General features: G+C 42.0%; 1 protein-coding gene across 1 annotated transcript in view; it reads right to left on the minus strand.

The window, feature by feature from the left end:
• Window positions 1-17,122, minus strand: part of LOC118400873 (prickle-like protein 1) — a 45,669-nt gene extending 28,547 nt beyond the window's left edge. Inside the window, exon 1 of the mRNA XM_035797854.2 lies at window positions 16,574-17,122. The gene's annotated coding sequence lies outside the window, so the exon portion shown is untranslated. The remainder of the gene's footprint in view (window positions 1-16,573) is intronic.
• Between the last annotated feature and the right edge of the window lie 2,718 nt (window positions 17,123-19,840).

A 19,840-nucleotide genomic window follows, 5' to 3' on the forward strand; every position in this document is an offset into this window, starting at 1 on the left:
TTACTAATTTATCTAGCGTGTCCTGCGTTGCATATAATCGATGCGGTGCGTATCGTTGCTCCAATGTGTACATAACCATGAACATCAATGCCTTTCTTAAAATCAATACACAGAAATATATATTTTTAAACCTTCATATTTGGCTAAAAGAAATCCAGGTTAGCAGGCAATATTAACCAGGTGAAATTGTGTCACTTCTCTTGCGTTCATTGCACGCAGAGTCAGTTTATATGCAACAGTTTTGGCCGCCCAATTTGCTAGAATTTTACGTAATAATGACATAACATTGAAGGTTGTGCAATGTAACAGGAATATTTAGACTAATGGATGCCACCCCTTAGATAAAATACAGAACGGTTCCGTATCACTGAAAGAATAAACGTCTTGTTTTCAAGATGATAGTTCCCGGATTCGACCATATTAATGACCTAAAGCTCGTATTTCTGTGTGTTATTATGTTATAAGTAAATCTATGATTTGATAGAGCAGTCGGACTGAGCGGTGGTAGGCAGCAGCAGGCTCGTAAGCATTCATTTAAACAGCACTTTTGTGCGTTTTGCCAGCAGCTCTTCGTTGTGCGTCAAGCATTGCGCTGTTTATGACTTCAAGCCTATCAACTCCCGAGATTAGGCTGGTGTAACCGATGTGAAATGGCTAGCTAGTTAGCTGGGTGCGCGCTAATAGGGTTTCGTCACTCGCTCTGAGACTTGGAGTGGTTGTTCCCCCTGCTTTGCATGGGTAACGCTGCTTCGAGGGTGGCTGTTGTCAATGTGTTCCTGGTTCGAGCCCAGGTAGGGGCGAGGAGAGGGACGGAAGCTATACTGTTACATTGGCAATACTAAAGTGCCTATAAGAACATCCAATAGTCAAAGGTTAATGAAATACAAATGGTATAGAGAGAAATAGTCCAATAATTCCTATAATAACGACAACCTAAAACTTCTTACCTGGGAATATTGAAGACTCATGTTAAAAGGAACCACCAGCTTTCATGTTCTCGTGTTCTGATCAAGGAACTTAAACGTTAGCTTTCTTACATGGCACATATTGCACTTTTACTTTCTTCTCCAACACTTTGTTTTTGCATTATTTATTTGAGGCTAAATTGATTTTATTGATGTATTATATTAAGTTAAAATAAGTGTTCATTCAGGATTGTTGTAATTGTCATTATTACAAATGTTTTTAAAAAATGTAATCGTCCGATTAATCGGCATCGGCTTTTTTGGTCCTCCAATAATCCGTATCGGTATTGAAAAATCATAATCGGTCGACCTCTAATTATGACAACTTCCGGAGGATGTCCTCCAACCTATCAGAGCTCTTGCAGCATGAACTGACATGTTGTCCACCCAATCAAAGGATCAGACATTGAATCTAGTATTAAAAGCATAAGCTACAGCTAGGTAGCATTGCAGTGCATAAAATGTGGTGAGTAGTTGACTCAAAGAGAGAGAGAAAGACAATAGTTAAACAGATTTGAACAAATTCATTTATTCCCAAATTAAGGAGAAGCAAGAGAGAGAGAGAGAGAGAGAGAGATATTTCATAGTATGAGTATTTTGTCAACTTTTATTTTCACTTACTTAGCTACAGAATGCAGCTAGCTAGTTTAGAATACTCAAACACCTGGTTTAAACAGAGAGGGATGCTATGTTAGCTAGCTGGCTATGGCTATCCAACACTGGAACTCTTCCAAGTAAGGTACGTTTTTGGTTTTATTAATTTATTGCCACCGGGGCCCGCCGGTGTAACTGCTAAACTGCTTGCTGTACACGGTACTGCATGATTGTAGTTGGTTTAGGGCGGTCCCCGACTAAAATAAATCTTGTTCGACCGAAAGTTGTCTATTCTTCCGATCAATTTCCATATATAGACACACCCTACGTGTTTTAATGAAATCAACTATATGTATTGAGCTTGTCTGATGCTTCAAGCTTACGGTTTGATGAAATAACACACAAATGACTCAAGAGGGAGCCAGAGATCTATAGATAACCTGAAGAAAAACACTCCTGCTGGCTTTTGCAGATTCTGCAATTACTCTCCAGAAGTTGCCAGTGATAGATTACAGTATTCTCAACCTTTCTCATGTGGAATGCCAATTTATCTTGCCATTTCTACCGATCTGCGTGCCAGATTTTCGTGGAACAGTTTTATTTCATTTATAATAATGTCTTCATATCTCAAAATCATTGTCATGTAGATAATCAAAATTCTATCCAAATCTAAATGAAAATAATTCAAACCTTAAAACCTTACTTATATTGCCATTTCCAACTATGTGAAAAAAATAGCTACATAAAGCCAACAAATAAAAACATTGCAGCCTGCAGGTCGATAATATCCTGATTTTAAAAATCCTACAAATCACATGCGTATGGCCTGTCTGCAACAAACTTGAAACATTTGATCAACTATTGACTTGGGTCCAGCCTGAAGTGAAGTTTCCGCTGCCGAACTTGCAACATTGTATTAAATATTCTAGGCCCTCAGAGTTTCCTGTGCCAGTGAGCTCGGGACAGACACAGCTGTAGGCTATTTGTGCAAGGGATAAGAAGCAGTGCTTGACTTGGGCAGGAGCTCACCGGAGCTGAGTACCAGCACCTAAAATGTTCTACTGCTTAAGCTCCTGTTCCTCTTATAGAATATTAGCTCAAAAGTATTGTGGAGCTCCTGCACCTAAATATAAACAGTAGCAGCACCCAAAATGAGTACTGGAACCTATTTCAGTCCAAGTCAAGCACTGATAAGTAAATCAGGTAGGCCTATTTTATGACATTTCCACTGGATCACAGCATGACATCTTTCACTTTCACACTGAATTGTTATCGAAAGGAAGAGAGCTGGAAAGATTTTTCATTTTCAAATACATCGAGGAACTATTGTCATTTTCAACAGATGTAAAAACAGACTTTGTTGCTTGCTTTTTGAGGTGAAGAAAACATACATTTGAGAATCTCCACAGTTCATTAGTGGTGGTGCATTATACCAATCAGAAATACTATCAGATCCACAAATGGGCACATTTGTGCCTGTATTTGCACCCTGGCCAGGTAGCCTATACGTTCTCAGGTGTGAGTCCTTACTCAACATTGCAAATAATGTGTCCACTCTGACAATAAGAAAGGTAAGACTGGAATAATATATTGAATGCATTAACAGAAATTACCATAACCAAACAAACATTGTAGATTAGAAATTACAGGGATTAACGGTAAATGTACTACTGGCGATGTATTTAATAGGGAAGTGATGTTGACCAGTCGACTAATTGGGGTCAGTCCTACAAAGCAGCTTTTTATGAAGCTATAGTTATATTAGTTATGTTGACTATGACGTTAATATGGTGAAAACTATGTAGGCTGTGTTTAACAGTTAGCGTCATGGTATGAAAGTTTGGCTTCGTAAGGTTTTTTCGCCTGGTCACATACAGCTGTTGTATTGTGCACGGAAGTCCACAAGTGAAAGGAAAAGGTGAGAGGAGGAGAGAGCGTAGATGCGAGAAGGAATTATATATACAACGAGCAAAGTTATCATGCGGTTTATATGTGGCGGCTAGTTCTGTGTTTGCTTGCGATCAGGGGTCTAATCATTCTGCCGATTCTGTTGAAAAACATTTCTTAAACAATTAAATGGGACGAAACGGGGATAAACATACCTGGCTTTATCCAATAGAAACTCTTGTTTGCAACTGTTGTACTCATGATTAAAACCTAGATCCGCAGCTAGATGTCACTGCCTATCAACTTGATTACTCTTATTTATCTTGACCTGTGCACCTGCGTTGTAAACTTTCATTCGTTGGCTAGGCTGTATCAACCTCATGGTGGGTTATAGGGAACATTTTAGTATCATGTAGTAGCCTAAACCTGTCAATGTTACATTGAGCTAGGTGAATGGAATATACTATAATAGAAATAAGGCCATGCTCATAAAAATGTATTTGTCCTCCCTCATCTTAAATGGGACCGGCTGCCAGTGATATCCACGGATGAGCCAGTAACATTTCATATGTATTGTAGGCTATGGGTTGGTAGCTAGCACAGACGCAATGCACACAACACTAAATACTTCCTCCAAGGTAGCTAACCACTGTAGCTAGTATTGACATTATAATTAAATGACAATGGATTATCTAGTTTCCATGAAACAGTTGTCTGTGTTAGCTTCTGAGTTAGTGCAGTCCTTAGCTAGCTAGCTAGCTAGCGATGTTGTGCTGGCTAGCAAATATGCTAATGTTAGCTTGTTAAACATTTGGCTATGGGCTGACGTTGCTTCTAGAGGGAGTTTGGAAATTGGTAGTGAGTGTTGCAACCAAGTACAGACGATACGCGCTGCGCGCTTCAGCACTCGGCGGTCCAGTTCTGTGAGTTTGTGTGGCCTACCACTTTGCGGCTGAGCCATTGTTGCTCCAAGACAGTTCCATTTCACAATAACAACACTTACAGTTGACCAGGGCAGCTCTAGCAGGGCAGTAATTTGACGAACTGACTTATTGGAAAGTTCACTGAGCTCTTCAGTAAGACCATTGTACTGCCAATGTTCGTCTATGGAGATTGCATGGTTGTGTGCTTCACCTGTCAGCAACGGGTGTGACTGAAATAGCCGAATCCATTCATTTGAAGGGCTGTCCACATACTTTTGTATGGTCGGCAGGCAAACGTTGGACAATCCCACCGGTGTGCCTGAGCTTTAAGAGCGATCCATTCAGAGAGCCATTCTGAAGTCTGCTGAAAGACCACAGAACCCTGAGTCAGAAGAACATTACGGACTGTTAAAATAAATATTATGCTGACTCAAAGTGTGTAGCTAGCTAGTTAGTGCACACAAGATTTAGATTCTGGGAGATTACAGAGGAACAGACATAGCCGACGGAGGCCAAGCTATAACCATTATAGTGCCCTGGGCCCGGGAGGTTAAACTGAACGCACAGCTTTAACAGTGTGCAGGCTAGGCTATGTGAGGAATGGAAAACAGGACACCAGCCCCTGTCTTATCACCTCACAGATTACACATGTCATTCCCATGGCACGGGGCTTCTTATTCTTAGAACACAGGCCACTATGGCTGCATCCCAAATGGCACCTTATTCCCCTTTAGAGTGAACTACGTAGGGAATAGGGTGCCATTTGGGACACCGGCTATGTATGTTTTCTTCTGTCAGCGTCTCTGTGTTATTGTTGGAACTGCTACCTTCTAAGGTCACTAATGACATCTAAACGTTTCAATCAACTTTAAGGAATGACATGGTCTACCATGTGGGAATGTGCTTTGTGGACACATGCTGAAGAATTTCGTAACATTTTTAACGGCAATTCGATTAAAAACAAACTTATTCATTTGCCTTCAAGAAATGTTACTATGTTGTTTGCTTTGTTGAGTCATCTTCTGAGCTGACTGTACTGTGGTTGTGCTCGTGTGGTTGTGCAAATGCACGCGTGCGCATACACACAACCACACATACATACACACACAGCCCACGCATTACATCTACATCTGGAGCTAGTGCCACTGCCACCACCCTAACAGTCAGAACAGGAAGACAGTGTGAGCACACCAAACAAAGCCTCAGCTCTTTGAACTTCTCTCTCTCTCTCTCTCTCGCTCTTCTACACTCTAGGAGCTGCCATGGAGGTCGTAGCAGGGCAAACAAACCTCTCTTTGTCATCTGGCTGGGGCTATTGTGGCCCTGGGGTTTACTCTGCTAGGTATGTCATCCTCGGTTAGTCTCGTGTCAATATTGACCCACCTCTAGGTTAGCCTCCAGCCCACCTTCAACTGTGGCTTATAGTCACTTCCACCAGATGACAAAAGATAAGTCTACTCACAACATGGAGGTAAACACTAGTTAGCACACAAAGGAAAATACACGTGGAGGATGAAGCCTACTGCAATGAGATGATTCATGTCCTGCATAAATGATCAACTGGAAGGCAAGATGTTCGCTCCACAACAAGTGTTAGGGAGCCCTGAATGGGCTGCTATTGATAATTCAGAGAGAGAGAGAGAGAGAGAGACCGTGAGATCTTACACAGGCCTTCCCCTGTTCCATCTCATCTCATTTCTGTCCGTAAACTACTTTGAAGGGGAAGGCAGGGAGGGGATGGACTATACCGTCGCTCTCGCCCTGGATCAGCTGACACCCTCAATGGTGTCATGCTCTTTGATTCGGGAGGAAATGACCCGTAACAGAAAGAAAGTGAGAGAGCAAGCTACTTAATCGATGTGCAGTGAGAGATAGAGAACTCACTTATGTTAGGAGGATATGGGACCATGCAAGACATTAAGGAAGGAAGTAAGGGACAGTTTTCTATCTTCTCCTCCCGTGCAGGGCCTGGGAGAACCTCTCCTCAGTCACTACTGTTCTATGTTTGTTTATCCACACAACACACATCAGTGAACCACACTTCTGGACTGTAATCTAATTCAGAGGTTCACATGGAGAATGGTGAATGAGGTCAAGTGGCTATATAAGCATGCTATGGCCTTCTGGCGCTGGAGGCTAGACACACACACACACACACACACACACTTGAGGCTATCAGCAGGCGTGTGCTTGAAGATCACACTAGAGAATTATCTCTGGACCAGGAGATAGAGATGATCTCACATGAGTAGCAGTATTAGACCTTGGAGGAATGCATGAGAAGAGGCCGCTTTAAATCTTGAAGAAGGAGAATTTCTGAGTCTGCTCATTTTAGCGCTTTAATCTAATGATTCTTTCTCAAAACCATTGAGAATGACTGAATATCATTCCTTTCTATGCCTTACCATTTTTGCCATTTGTGGTTATGCGTTTTAGCTAAATAATGACAATGTGACCAGACCACTATGTACGTATGTTACCAGCCACTGAAGACACCTCATCAACACTTACTTTAGGCCTATAGGCAAAATGAATGTCTCACATAAGTTCTAATAACACCCAAACTCTAGATAAAAGTATTGTATTGTCTACTAGAGCTCGCATCCTCGTAAATCCCAGAAAATACATTCACTGCAGCATGTATAACCCCCACACCCAATAGAATCCATTAAATACCTGACCTTTTCCATATCATCAATTCTCCCTGGCATGACCTCTCCTGACAGTGAAAACAGACTGGGGGCTGGACTACAGGCCGGCGGGTCTGGAATGAGAAACACAGGAAGGACCAGGGGAGGGGAAGAGTGTTTTGCATACTTCCAGCCAGGGGTCCGGCAGGGACAGAATGCTCTAGATTACTTTCCTGTTGGGGTCCAGGTAAATAAGCTGTGTTCTTTAATGACTATGTCTCAGGGTGATGTTTTCTTTTCTCCTCTCCTATCCTTGTGATGCTACTGTGATTACTAGTAGGAACCCCATAACCTCTGAAGCCCAGGCTTCTCACATACCAAGACAAGATTTGTAAGGATGGCCACGTAAGACTCGGAACCCCGTAGATGAGGAGAAGGGAAAAACAGGCCCTCCTATGGGGCTAGTACACTCTTAGAAAAAAGGGTTCCAAAAAGGTTCTTCGGCTGTCCCCATAGGAGAACCCTTTTGGGTTCCATGTAGAACCCTGTGTAGAAAAATCTCTACATTGAACCAAAAAAGGGTTCTACCTAGAACCAAAAGGGTTCTTCTACCTGCAACCAAAAAGTGTTCTTCGTAGGGTTCCCCTATGGGGACAGCCAAAGGACCATTTAATGTTCTAGATAGACAAAACGGTGCTAAGTGTGTAGTCTGTGTCCGGATCAGGTTGGACAGGACCAACTTTCCATCTAAGTTTATGCGCAAATGCTCCATTGCAATCAACACATGATTTATGCTATCATCAACTTAAGTGTGCGCATATCAGGTTAACATTTTCACATTTGAGTTCCAAATCTCTCATACCATTGCCCCAACGTGAGTTTTTTCATGTGCGTGATGGCAGAATGCGCTCACTGTTCCAACATGTGATTGTTATGCAACAGGACAGTTACCAGCCCTGCCCTTAACCTCTCTTGGGTAGAGGGCAGTATTTTCACATCCGGATGAAAAGCATGCCCAAAGTAAACTGCCTGTTACTCAGGCCCAGAAGCAAGGATATGCATATAATTGGTTCATTTGGACAGAAAACATTCTAAAGTTTCTAAAACTGTTAAAATGATGTATAGAACAGAACTGATATGGCAGGAGAAACCCTGAGGACAAACCATCCCTCCCAAAAAATGTTTTAGCCTTCCACTGTTTTCAATGGCTGACACTTTTATTACAAGGCGAAATCCTCCCAGATTGCAGTTCCTAGGGCTTCCACTAAATGTCAAACATCTTTAGAAAGAGTTTCAGGCTGGTTTTTGAAAAAAATGTAACGTTTTTCCCATTTTGGCTGTAGTGTTTCCAAGCGCGTGGAAGAGAGCGCGGTCTTTGGTATTTTTCTCCGGTAAAGACAATAGCGATTCTCCGTCTTAAATTGCATTGTTTATTTATGTATTAGTGTACCTAAGGTTTGATTATAAACGTTGTTTGAAAAAATGTATTAGTAACGTTTTCATTTTGTATGCATTTTGGTGGATTATGGTGGATTATTGACTGAAGCGCGCCAGCTAAACTGAGTTTTTATAGATATAAAGGAGGACATTATCGAACAAGAGGACCATTTGTGATGTATCTGGGACCTTTTGGAGTGCCAACAGAAGATCATCAAAGGTAAGGCATTTATTATATCGCTAATTCTGACTTTGGTGGCGCACCTGCCTGGTTGAAATATGTTTTTCATGCTTTTTTATGCGGGGCGCTGTCCTCAGATAATCGCATGGTGTGCTTTCGCCATAAAGCCTTTTTGAAATCTGACACAGTGGCTGGATTATAACAAGAAGTTAAACTTTATTTTGATGTATTACACTTGTGATTTTATGAAAGTTAAATATTTATAATTCTGTAGTTTGAATTTAGCACTTTGCAATTTCACCGGATGTTAGCCAGGTGGGACGCTACCGTCCATAAGAAGTTAAAGCAAGGCAAGCTGCCTGCTAATTATCTATAGGCTGTTTTAACTTGTTCGAAAATCATTTCAAATTGACAAGTTTTATTTTCTAACAACAGTTTGAATTGAGGTGTGTTCCGCCTCCTCAATAATTCACATAAGAAGTAGCCCATTTCACTGTTGCGTACAATTTATGTTTGAGGCTTTACTGAGCCGGACAAACTTCTCTCTTCAATGAGAGTCCAAACACTTCCCTAGTGTTTCCCCAGATCAAGTATGAAGACATTGCGCATCTCTAGTCAGAACAGAACAACGTTTTGCCCCAGCACATTTTCTGGCTGGCTCCCGTATTGCCTTCCTGGTTGTTTTCCCTACAAATTGTGTGTATTCCTATCAGAGTTTGTGCCTTATTTTCTGTATATCGTGTTGTCGTTTCTGCTGTAGTACACCATATGTATGTATGGATCATAATGGATTTACTCTTTTATTCACATGTTTTCAAGTACTGGTGACAAATCATGCATTCCGATTATTGAATAGATTTTAATGGACACATATGTGATGTGTGTAAGATGCTTTTTTGATGGGCCTCCCGACTAGAGCAGCGGTCTAAGGCACTGCATCACAGTGCTAGCTGTGCCACTAGAGATCCTGGTTTGAGTCCAGGCTCTGTCGCAGCTGGCCGCGACCCGGGAGACCCATGGGGCGGTGCACAATTGGCCCAGCGGCATCTGGGTTAGGGGAGGGTTTGGTCGGCAGGGCTGTTCTTGACCCATCGCGCACTAGCGACTCTTGTGGCGGGCCGGGTTGTCACGTAAGCGTCTGTCAGACTAAAGATGTTATAACAAGGGATAGTTCACTCTAATGACTTATGGTGCTTTCAAGACAACTGTGAACTCTGAAAGAAACTTGGTAAAATCATGATGTCAATGATCTTCAGGTCGGAAAGTCAGAGCTGTAGAAAGAGGCCAGAGTTGGAATCCGAGTTGGATGACCGTTTCTTCCAGTTGCCAGTTGTCTTGAATGCACTGAAGTCTGAGATTTCCCAGTTGTTTTGAAAGCGGCATCAGATTGTAACTTTGGTACCTCAGGGTTGCCAGCTCAGACCCCCCTTTCCAGGGGTTGTATTTTTATTTAGCATATAAACTTCTCTTGTGTTTGCCCTCCATTTATTGATAAATCCCCCATCATAGTAATATTTCCTGCATCATATCCCCCTCCGATACCTCCCCCCATTTCTACCCCCTATGGACTTGAAAAACCCCACAAATGAAATTAACCCCCCCACACACACACAAACCCCCTAAAATGTTTTCATCCCTGTTTATCTTTCGCACTACAGTTAGGCTAGGCAGTAGGCTTGTATTTGGTGTGATGATCTGCGAGGTGAAAAAATGTATTTGCTTTGTGATTTGTCAAAAACAGTAAACGACTTGTCAAGTCATGTGCTCCGGTTCTTGTAAACAATGTAGCAAGTACATTGACGCTTTGTAATATGCTAAAAAATGGCAAAACTAAGTTAATATTTTCAGGCAATGAGCGCAGCCATCTTTGACTTTGTTTATTTGCGTTTTATAGTGAAACGCATTCTGGGACGAGGGAGTTTTTGCCAAGTCAAACATAAACAAACATGGCTGCCATCATGAAGAATTTAGCTGCTGTTAGCTTAGCTGACACGCATTTTAAACTAGTCTCGCTGTTAGGTCGCTAACTTATGTTTTGTTATTTAAATTGGATTATGGAATGAGTTTGGCTGTGGATGTGTTCCGTGTGATGCTTGGATGATGAAGTTCGCTTTTATCTTTTACAATAAAAGGTGAAATTGAGGAATAAAGTTAAGACCTTTATTTTCCATCAGTACAAAAATATATAAAAATGCTGTTCAGACAACAATGGTGTTTTAGATGCGTTTGCTGCGTCATACGCTGCAGGGATCGTACGCTGCAGGGACCACTCAACAATGATCACAAATACATGATTGTTCGCGTCAAAGGGTTAAGATTCCACCCTCAGAGCTGTCCATCTTGACTATGTATAGGGAAATAATGAAATATGTGTGTGTAGGCTGGAGTATGACTTTCATCATCGTGGTGGTCTGATGTTTATACCCACAATTACGCTGGGTGTGTGGTTCTAGCAGCAACAGATGATCTGGTAGGGCATTAAACTTTGTGTGTGTGTGTGTGTGTGTGTGTGTGTGTGTGTGTGTGTGTGTGTGTGTGTGTGTGTGTGTGTGTGTGTGTGTGTGTGTGTGTGTGTGTGTGTGTGTGTGTGTGTGTGTGTGTGGTTAGAGCACCACAGATCTGGTAGGGCATAAAAATCCAATGTGTGTGCCAGGTCTCTTTTTTTCCCCCCACATCATCCTGCAACTCCTAATAAACAGAGTTGTGTCTGGAAGTGCTAAATCACTAACTACCTTTAATCACTTTACAAAAATGCTAAGCATGTCAATTCAATGTGGGGAACAGCTTAGGCAGGCAGATCTCACATGGCCTTAGCTTTAGCAGGTTGGGAGATGAAAGTTTGAGAAAGAAACGCAAAGAAAACATACATTTATGATAAAACTCCTACAGAGGACCTTGTGCTAGTGTAACTGTTTGAGTTCAAAGTTAAAGTAGAACATCTTCAACACAAACAAAACATGAGACAAACCTGTGATTAAACTACTACAGAAGATCGGTGATAATAGTGGATCTTAATCGCCTCTCTTCGAACGAGCACACTCTGGCTGCACTGCCCTAAAAATGATAACTCAAGCAGTTTACATGGAGTGAGTTTGTGAGTGACCGTGTGTGTGGGGACCACCAGCGTTTTAAACAAGTCACAATTCATTCAGCTCACCGCCATCCTACCACAAACTGTATATGGCCGAGGCCACCGACGGGCTCTGCAGTCACTCTGCAGTATTGACTGCCATGGTTTGACTTCCACCTCTCCCTAGTCTGGCCATGAAATACTGGGTTATTCCCCACAGCTCACAGCCTATCGCTCTCTCTCTCTCAGGGCCGTAGCTACATATTAAGACACCGGGATCCGGACCTCTGCATTTCTTTCACATTTGACAAGGTTTTGCACCATTTTTAAAATGAATAATGTTGTTAAGACTAAAATAAATAAATGACGAGTCAACATCTAAATATTGCTGCTCTATCTAGTACCTCCTTTCTCTTCCCTGTTGATGGTCCCTCTTTCCAAAATAAGAGATTACACGAACTGGAGAGAGAGAAGGGACAGGGAGAGAGAGAGAGAGAGAGAGAGAGAGAGAGAGAGAGAGAGAGAGAGAGAGAGGGAGGGGTTGTCCAGACTGTTTTCACACTCTTGCTTTGACCACCATGCAACAGAAAGAAAAAGAACACCATTATGATTTGGCTACAGAATGATGCATTTCTAATAATTTAATAAATCCTAAACCAAATTGTTATCAGTAAAAACACTATAACTAATTGGTAGGTCTCCCTTTACTTGTTACTTCTGTGAACTTGCGTTATCCTCTCTCTTCATGAGGGAGAGACATTTGGAATACATCTTAAACATATGTGGGGTTTAGGTAACAGAATGACAAGACACTAGGCAATATTTATTAAACTTAAAGACGGCTAATCATTTCTCCCAAGCTAAATGTAAATGTTGATATTAGCTGGCAAGAGTCTTCAACATTATTGTGTTTTGATGTATTTCTACCTTTTTAAGACGTTTTCTGCTAGATGTTTATCGAAGACCAATTTGCCATATGTTTTACCAGAAATCAAAGCCATTGCGTATTACACATTTTTTGGATGGAAAATGGTTGAACAACTATATATATATAGCTTACTATCTTCAGCTTTCATTTGACACCAAATGTGATGAACCTATGAACTTCACATGTTAGTGCTCATGGGGATTTTTACATGGAAATACCCTACTGCTTTTAGGCCATTCGACAGGCATGCAGAGAGCTGGCGGAGCCCACACACACAGACACACACAGACACACACACTCTGTCTGGGGATAAAAGCCTGCCAGCCCAGTGCCAGAGTGTTTGGCTTGAGAGCGATTTACACGGACGTGAGGGTGATTCATTCAGTCCTGCACAAACACAGCTCTGTGTACATTTCACTGCTAGGGGTATTAAATCAACAGAGGAAACGTATACACATACAGGCACCGGGGCTTTACATTTCTGCTCTTTCGCACTCGGCTAGACGGCTGCACACACACACACACACACACACACACACACACACACACACACACACACACACACACACACACACACACACTTTTCTGTGGGTCTGTCGCACACACACACGCCGACGTGTCTGACTTTATGTCTAAGATTGGATTCATGTCTGTGATCAGTCCTCAGTTCTCCACACCTCTAGCTGATGACACACTAATGCACTGGCACACCACAGCACTAATGTTATGGAACCAGTCACTTTCACAGGATGAAAGGTCTACTTGAGTTGAGTAGCCTGGTCCCAGATCTGTTTGTGCTGTATAGCCAACTCCTACTGGCATTGACAACGACATTAAGAATAGGTTATACTGCGCCAACAGATATGGGACCAGGCGATTAATAAAGATCATAGGAGTTGGCTATATAGGCCAATAATGTACAAACAGATCTGGGACCAGCCTAATATACTGTAATTTGGGGTATTCGTATGAGAATAAGTAGGCAGGGATTGAACAATACACTGCTGCATATAAAAAAAAAACATCTATTCTACAAACTTATAATTTATTGAGCTGGCACTCAGTTTGCCATGGTGCATCTACAATGTTTCCAAGGCCATGTCCATGAGAATTTATAACAAACCCAAACTTTTATTTTCCTTCTTGGATTATATTCTGATTCATACTAGATGGAAAAATGAAAAAATAAATACATTCATGGTATTCAGCTAAATCTTCCAAAATGAGACATTCAAACATTACTAGACGTTTGGGGCTGGTCCAGAAAGCCTTTCCTGGGCCTTTTCTTAGTTCATCTTTTCTCCATAAATAACGACATATTCATGAGAGGATTTGCACCCTCTGCAAACCATTGTAAGCAAGCCTGGTTTCTACAGATTTAATTTCTCCTCCTAGATGATCTAAACAGCTAAATGAACACTGCTATTCAGTCTAGGCCTAAAGAGATGTGCTTGTGAGGAAATGTATAGAATACTTCATATATAAGCAACTTTGAATATTATATCACAGGAAATCACAACAACATTCGTTGGAGTATGGTGTTACAGTTGAAGTCGGAGGTTTACATACACTTAGGTTGGAGTCATTAAAACTTGTTTTTCAACCACTCCACAAATGTCTTGTTAACAAACTATAGTTTTGGCAAGTCGGTTAGGACATATACTTTGTGCATGACACAAGTAATTTTTCCAACAATTGTTTACAGACAGATTATTTCACTTATAATTCACTGTATCACAATTCCAGTGGGTCAGAAGTTTACACACTGTGCCTTTTAAACAACTTGGAAAATTCCATAATGCCCATCGTTATGTTTGGAGGAAAAAGGGGGTGGCTTGCAAGCTGAAGAACACCATCCCAACCATGAAGCACGGGGGTGGCAGCATCATGTTGTGGGGGTGCTTTGCTGCAAGAGGGACTGGTGCACTTCACAAAATAGATGGCATCATGAGGTAGGAAAATGATGTGGATATATTGCAGCAACATCTCAAGACATCATTCTGACATTTCACATTCTTAAAATAAATTGGTGATCCTAACTGACCTAAGACATATTTGTGTTCAGTGTAGTTATGTCATAGTTAAATGCCATTGATGAGCTGACCAAAAAGCTGCCAACCAAAGCAGTGAGTGGCTCTTCTGGCCACTAGGTGACACCCCTACCTTGATTTCTGCTCTGAGCCCTCCCTGCCCTATTTTACCCAAGAAACACACACACACACACACACACACACACACACACACACACACACACACACACACACACACACACACACACACACACACATAGTGTTTCAAACACACATGTTTCTGCTCTCAGATTCACTAATAACTTTCACATGGACAGAGATTACACTAACTCAACCCCAAATGGATTGTGCCCCATCACTGACTGACCAAGTGTCCAATAAGAGCTTCAGTTAAAAAAAACTGCTCATGCATAACACTGTGAGACACCAATCTGAAGTGTGAGAACTGGTCCGTCTTTTCTCACCTCTCCGAGCTGACAGGGTTTAAACAGGGCTGTGCTAGGGGATCAGCAGATGGATCGAGAGAGTGAGAGACTGTACATAGCCATAATACGACATTTGAAATGTCTCTCTTATTTTGAAACGTATGTGAATGTAATGTTTAGTGTTCATTTCTGATGGTTCATTTGACTTTCTTTAAAAAAAAAATCTATTTCACTTCTTTTTTTGGCAATGTAAACACGTCTCCCATGCCAATAAAGCTATCTGTGTTTTTCTTTTCCCCATGCAGCCTACCAGCTGTGGTCACAGTGACAGATTTCAAGCCAGTCTGCCTGGGTCCGTTCATGTCAGTGTGCTTGCCCACACGTGCGTGCGTGCGTGTGTCGTCCTGCTCTCCCTCTGGCAGAAACTGAACCCAGGGATTGCCACAGAGCCACACTAGGCTCCATACACTACAAACCTCCAGAGAGAGCATACAGACAGGGCTTAGTGGCTTATGTTGATGTTGACCGTATCCCGTTGGGAGCAAATATTATTTCAGGAAAGCTTTTGTCAATTAAATACAACATAAACGTCCATGTGTTGGTGCCTTTGGCTACCATAAAATATTGTGATGAGTGTGTGCGTGTGTCAGCATTCCCTCATTGAGAGAGTCTAGTTTAACTGTATATCCATCCACTAAGAATGTCAAACACACGAAACGACAGAAAAGGACTGAAAAGTGACACTGTGAACAGAGCGCGAACACAATCTCCCTTCACTAGTTGAGCAGAGCGCACGGCGGCTCGCTTCGAGTCGGGGATGGAATTGCGCAAGGAGAGACGGACAGACAGCGCAGCAGCGGCCACAGTGCCTGGCCGAGCAGTTGTCACGAAAGTGACAGGCAACAGCTGAGTCCATACATCTGGAACCCAGGGGGCCTCCACACCTCGAAGCTCGACACATACACACACTATATTTTAGACCGCATAGCCACAAGTACATACAGAAAGGGTTTGTTCCTAAGACCACCGCTGAGAAGGAAAGTATTTGTGATCTTATTAAACGTTTAGGCTAGGCTATTTCAATTCTGGAAAGCATTCATAATGATTAACAGACCATGGGGATTCTGAAAACATTATGCATGACATATCTGATATGTAAAATAGGATATAGAAAGCCCTCGCTCAGACCCTTGCTAAAAAAAATCCCCGGCAAGCGTGCATAGCCAACAGTAGTGCATTTAAATATGATAGAGCATCTGATTGAAAATTCACTTCTCTAGAGGAAAAAATTCCCAATGGTTCTTGTGAATAGTAGCCTAATAAAGCGATGCTACTCGTGATAAATAATTAAATAAACACATTTCAACCGGGGAGCTCAATTCAGGCTCTTAAAAGTTCAACGAAATTGCAATATAAAAACAGTTGCCATTATGCCATCTATAGGCGATCATTTGATACTTGAAATACACTGATACAAGGACGCAATATAAATGGTACCCTTACCCCCAAAGAGTTCAGAACCAATATTCCTTGAGTTGTAGAAACGATTCACGTTACGTCGCATTGGCATAGGATGAAATGTCCAGAAAGCGCACCGCTGTCCGGTAGACTTGTCCCGGACTTGAGCGGTTAGATTCGTCCAAATGTTGGCGACTGCATGTTGTAGGCAAAACGAGTGAAGGGTCTACTTTGTAAAGTTCACCTACGAATGTCACCGTATCTCCGGTTCGTAATGATGTCAGCTCACGACCAACACCGATATGACATTAGCGTTGCTCTCTGCCAATTGGCTTAAACAAGCAACCCCCACCAATTCTAGAGAGAGAGAGAAACGGATGGAATTCTTGGTAGTCTGGAAAACATTGAAGGTTTAACCGCGAGTTTACCCTGTTTCCATTTACTGGGGCTCTTCCAGGGTGTTTGTTATTGCATATCATAAACGGGTAGTCATTCGAAATGTAGGCTGTTTATTTGATTAAATCGTTAAATCTATGAATTTGCATTAAGTTAAAAAAATAATCTTCCTCTCTCTCTCCCTCTCTCTCGTATGAAACCCGCAGGACAGTTCTTTCTTGGTAAGTGAACTCACACCCACTACTGCCCATCATTTTCCAGCATTCTCCACCCCCTTGACAAGCATCTGCAAAAGCACTGCATAAGTGCAATATGTTATAATTGATTGTTATCACTTAGCATACACCAAAATGACTGGAGCTAGGCTGACTCTAAAATAACGCCCAAAAAGGTCAAACGTTAGGTCAGCATTAAGGTCTTTGTGACCACATCGCTTTTCCAAAATGGGACATCAAAGCTAAAAGCTAGATGTGTATTATACGTGTGACAAATGGATGATTCTGATTGGAGGACCTTTGACCCTAACATTGGAATAAGGAGCTCCGTCATTGTTTGACCCAGGTCATGACCCACTGACCGTCACGTCTCGGCCCGTGTGAAAGCATCATAAGTGAGACCAGGTTCTGCAAGCCGAAACCTGTCAATCAATCTCGACCAGTGTGCACACACAGTTTGCAGAGTTCAATGGCGGGAGTACATCGCTCTGACAGATTTCATCTGGACCAGATGGATGTGTAGCCTATTTCTCCATGGCGTTGCACTTCAATGAAATATATTTTCTCTGTGTGTTCCTTTTCCCCATTTCTCTTCCTCTGAAAAACAACAGTGAGACATACTAAAGAGCTCCACCCAACCATGTTCAAAGTATTTTAGTGTGGACTGGGAGGTAAATAAACAAACAGTGGAACAAGTTCCACATAACTATTATTCCTACAGTATCTTGAAGTTAAGAAACTGTTGAGTTCGACCAGTGAAGGTTGTAAATTAGTCACGCAGATCCTCTTAATGTTCTGTGTTGCTTGGCCATGCATGCTGTCTCCAGAAAGGTCACTGAAGAAGATACCATATGATTTACAACTGCCCTAACACTCTACGATGGGTTCGACCAGAATGTCAAACTCTACGACGGGTTCGATCAGAATGTCATACCCTTTTTCCTAACATTTATCTTGTCCCTCTCTTAATGCTTATCTTTGGCTTATCTAATGCAATATTTATGGCAGTGTTGTAAAAAAAAAAAAGGCTCTCACAACGCAGCATCACTGGGCTGTCAACCATTAGGATGGCTTACATAGTTTGCAGTGTTTCACGGTGTGTGAATGTCGGCGAGACTTCTTCACTGCTACATACAGGGTTTCACATAAACAAATTAAGCCTTGGACTAAAATGCTCCATTGCAATAGCTCCAACAGCCCAAATAATTTCAATGGGACCACTTTGACAAGTTAAGCAATCACTCATATCCAAGCTAAGCAGTTCCAATATATACGGCTGGTTTTGAAAAGACTTGATCAGTGAGTGGACAGCGCTATGGAGAGGCATAATTTCATTTGAGGAAAAAAAACACTTTCCATTGCAGCTGTGTATTGTGTTTGTTGGGTTTTGTGACAGAACAGAAGTGAATGCTTTTATTGGGCTAAATCTTTAATCCTTTTAACAAGATTGGGAGCTTTAGGGCAGTCCCACGCAGAGATTATTCTCTCTCTCTTTCCAGAAAACCTGGTCCAATTAGAGGGAAGATATCGTTTTCCTCAGGAACACTTCCTATTGGAGCTCTGAGCCTCAGACACAAGCCCTCAATAAGAACTCGGTGCTACTCTCTCCCTCTCTCTATGTCACTGGGCAGGCTTTGCCCTTCAAGCAAAGAGCTCTCTATCTCTCTCTCTCTCTCTCTCTGTGTGTTTCCATTATTCATTGAGAGAAAGTTTCCAGTGTGAGTCTAGCTACGACAATAGCTGAGCTTCATCGTGCCTTAAAGTCAAGCCTGCAACAATGGATTCAGTCTGGATACAGTGGTGGTGGGAATGGAGCATTCATCAACACTGAATCTCCCCTCTGCGTATTTCATAGATATGATGTACAACTATATTATATATTGCATAGTGCATACCGTAACAATAAACAGATGAGAACATCAACCTGTTACCGTGCACTGTGGTTGTTTTCACCTGGTTTATAAGCTCCATTTGATTATTCTAATCTGACAGTAAGGGTAGATGAGCACACTTGGTTATTAACTTGGTGGTAGGAATGAATGCCTCTGGTTGCCGGGTTAGGTAGGGTATTTGCTGTGGCGTTAGTATGGTTTCTAACAAGGGACTTCTCTCCATTTGCTCTCCTTTTTATTTGTGGCTGTATGTTGACTCAGTCTCTGTACAGGAAGGGTGAGCATGGACCTGTGTTGCCCAGCCCGTTTAGTCAAGATGGTCCGCTTCATTCGTTTTCTTGGCATCGTATTGCTTCCGCTCGCACGGCATTTTGTGCGATTGACACACACGATTGTTAAATGCAGAATATATAGTATTCTATCATAGCTTATCTGATGAAATGTCTTGAAATAATTCGAATATAGCTAACCTCGAGTTGACATTATGTTCTCTGAAGGGGTGTCTGATGTGAAATTACATCCGAGACAGAGAGAGAGAGAGAGAGAGAAAATATATACATTTGTATTACGATTCCCGATCCAAACATAATTGAGAGAGAGAGCTTCTTCTTCCAAAGAGAAGGATCTTGTTGCTGCGTGAGTTTACACAGGAAATCTCTAGCACAAACCAAAGGCAGGAAGACAAACAAATGACCAGGGCAGCCTGAGCCAAGCAGCTGTATGTTGCCAGTCCACCAGTCACCTGGCTTTTCTCCACAGCTCAAACACTGGTCTGACCAATTAGAACACACTGCCCCCGAGCCAAAGCC

Source organism: Oncorhynchus keta, chromosome 22 (genome assembly GCF_023373465.1).
Source record: "Oncorhynchus keta strain PuntledgeMale-10-30-2019 chromosome 22, Oket_V2, whole genome shotgun sequence".
NCBI classification, from domain to species: Eukaryota; Metazoa; Chordata; class Actinopteri; order Salmoniformes; family Salmonidae; genus Oncorhynchus; species Oncorhynchus keta.